We start from the raw sequence: 3613 nt of genomic DNA on the forward strand, positions 1-3613 counted from the left end.
TACTGAGGCATATAAAGTTTGCAAGACCAAGGGGCCTCTCTTCCCAATGATGGTCGACTAGGCCATCTTCTGCTACATATGCAGCTAGAGACACGAGCTCTGGGGGTACTGGTTAGTTCATATTGTTGTTCCACCAATAGGGTTGCAGAACCCTTTAGCTCCTTGGGTACATTCTCTAGCTCCTTCATTGGGGCCCTGTGTTCCATCCAATAGCTAACTGTGAACATCCACTTCTGTGTTTGCCAGGCACCGCCATAGCCTCACAAGAGACAGCTATATCAGGGTCCTTTCAGCAAAATCTTGCTGGCATATGCAATGGTGTCTGCGTTTGGAGGCTGATTATGGGATGGATCCCAAGGTGCGGCAGTCTCTAGATGGTCCATTATTTCGTCTCGGCTCCAAAGTTTGTCTCTGTAACTCCTTCCATGGGTGTTTTGTTGCCAATTCTAAGAAGGGGCAAAGTGACCACATTTTGGTCTTTGTTCTTCTTGAGTTTCATGTGTTTTGCAACTTGTATCTTGGGTGTTCTAAGTGTCTGGGCTAATATCCACTTATCAGTGTGTACATATCATGTGAGTTCTTTTGGGATTGGGTTACCTCACTCAGGATGATACCTTCCAGGTCCATCCATTTGCCTAGGAATTTCATAAATTCATTTTTTAATAGCTGACTAGTACTCCATTGTGTAAATGTACCACATTTTCTGTATCCATTCCTCTTTTGAGGGGCATCTGGATTCTATCCAGCTTTGCAATACAATTTGCAAAACATGTGTAACTCAAGAAGAAGGTAGACCAAAGTATGGATACTTTGTTCCTTCTTAGAAGGGGGTACAAAATACCCATGGAAGGAGTTACAGAGAAAAAGTTTGGAGCTGAGAGTGAAGGAATGACTATCCAAAGACTGTCCCACCTGGGGATCCATCCATAAACAACCATCAAATCCAGATATGTTTGCATATGTCAGCAAGATTTTGCTGACAGGAGTCTTGTGAGGCTCTGCCAGTGCCTGGCAAATACAGAATTGGATGCTCACAGTCATCTACTGGATGGAACTTAGGGCCCCCAAAGAAGGAGCTAGAGAAAGTACCCAAGGAGCTGAAGGGATCTGCAACCCTATGGGAGGAACAACAATATGAACTAACCAGTACCCCCTAGAGCTTGTGTCTTTAGTTGTATATGTAGCAGATGATGGCCTAGTTGGCCATCAATGGGAGAAGATGCCCTTAGTCTTGTGAAGATTATATGCCCAAGTTCAAGTGAAATCCAGGACCAGGAAGCAGGAGTAGGAGGATTGGGGAGCAGGGCAGGAGAAGGGTATAGAGGATTTGAGAGGAAATTAGGAAAGGGGCTAGCATTTGAGATATAAATGAAGAAAATATCTAATAAATAAAATTATAAAAAAAGAGTCAAATGGAAAGTAATTATGAAAAATATAAAGGGAGGGGCGAGTCAAGGTACCATTTGCAAACTTAGAGTATTATTTATATTACTAGGTAAATACTTATCTCACCCAAATAACATAGGCTCAAAATTAAACTTATTTACAAGTCAACTGTTGCTAACAAAAAGTGTCTTGGCAACACAGAAGATAATAATATGCTTGACTTACATTTGGGGATGTGGTCATTCATTGTATCTGTTATTAAGCAATACTTTGTTTTTAGAAAGTGACTAACTGTTTTTAACAGGAAGAACTCAGAAAACAAGGCACTATTGGTGCTGCTTTTTACCCAAGAATTCTCATTGTAAGTCATGTTAGATGCACCACGAATGTTGGAGATGGTGTGCTTGTATTGGAGCATACTGCTTTTTTTTTTTTTTTATAGTTAACTTGGTTTTCTTTCTTTTTTTTTTTTATTACATATTTTCCTCAGTTACATTTCCGATGCTATCCCAAAAGTCCCCCATAGCGCCCCCCACTTCCCTACCCACCCATTCCCATTCTTTTGGCCCTGGCATTCCCCTATATTGGGGCATATAATGTTTGCAAGTCCAATGGGCCTCTCTTTCCAGTGATGTCCGACTAGGCCATCTTTCGATACATATGCAGCTAGAGACAAGAGCTCCGGGGTACTGGTTAGTTCATCATGTTGTTCCCACCTATAGGGTTACAGATCCCTTTAGCTCCTTGGGTACTTTCTCTAGCTTCTCCATTGGGAGCCCTGTGATCCATCCAATAGCTGACAGTGAGCATCCACTTCTATGTTTGGCCCCGGCATAGTTTCACAAGAGACAGCTATATCTGGGTCCTTTCAGCAAAATCTTGCTAGTGTATGCAATGGTGTCAGCGTTTGGAAGCTGATTATGGGATGGATCCCTGGATATGGCAGTCTCTAGATGGTCAATCCTTTCATCACAGCTCCAAACTTTGTCTCTGTAACTCCTTCCATGGGCGTTTTGTTCCCAATTCTAAGAAGGGGCACAGTGTCCACACTTTGGTTTTCATTCTTCTTGAGTTTCATGAGTTTAGCAAATTTTATCTTATATCTTGGGTATCCTAAGTTTTGGGCTAATATCCACTTATCAGTGAATACATATTGTGTGAGTTCCTTTGTAATTGTGTTACCTCACTCAAGATGATGCCCTCCAGGTCCATCCATTTGGCTAGGAATTTCATAAATTCATTCTTTTTAATAGCTGAGTAGTACTCCATTGTGTAAATGTACCACATTTTCTGTATCCATTCCTCTGTTGAGGGGCATCTGGGTTCTTTTGTAATATTTAATTCTTAGTATCTCTGAATGTTTTTGTGTGGTGAGATCAACATGCTTTGTATAATGGTGAATTTTAGTGATTTTTTTTCTAATCTTAGATATTTATTCTTGTTATTTAAACCGGGAAATATTTTCTCGGATGAGTACTCTAGAAACTAATTCTGTTAAGGAGTCAGAAAGATTTCAGGGGCTGACCTCCTCAAAGCAGGTATTCTAATTATTTCAGTCAATGAATGTAACATGGTTAAAAACATATAGTCTACCACATCTAATTTACAAAAAAATATTTTACAGAGCTATTAAATAACATTTATAGATTTTAATGAAGGATTGCTTGTGAAATGCTGTGATGCTTTTTAATTAATTATTTCACTTGTTCATATCTCAAATGTTGCCCTCATTTCCTGGTCCACCCTCTGACAGTTCTTCACCCCATCCCCCATACCTTCCTCTCTGAGAGGAAACTTGCCCTGCTGGGGCATGACTCTCTAAAGGATTAGGCAGACACATCCTCTTCCACTGAGCTGAGACAAGGCAATGTTCTGCTACAGATGTGTTAGGGGGCTGGAATCCAGCCACTGCATACTCGTTGGTTCGTGGCTCAGTCTCTGGGAACTCCCACTTGTCCAGGTTAGTTGACAGTGTTGGTCTTCCTATGGGGTTGCCATTCCCTTTAGCTCCTCAGTCCTTCCCATAACTCTTCCACAGGGGTCCCGGACGTGGCTGTATCTGTCTGGTTAGCTGCTAGTAGAGTCTCTCAGTGGATAGCCATAATAGGCTCCTGTCTGTAAGCATAACAGCATCAGTAATAGTGTCAGGGTTTGGTGCTTGCCCATGAGATGGATCCCAAGCTGGGACAGTCACTAGTCAGCCTTTCCTTCAGTCTCTTCTCCATTT

The sequence above is a fragment of the Mus caroli genome, unplaced genomic scaffold, assembly GCF_978045245.1.
Source record: "Mus caroli unplaced genomic scaffold, Mus_caroli_1 scaffold_18, whole genome shotgun sequence".
Lineage (NCBI taxonomy): Eukaryota > Metazoa > Chordata > Mammalia > Rodentia > Muridae > Mus > Mus caroli.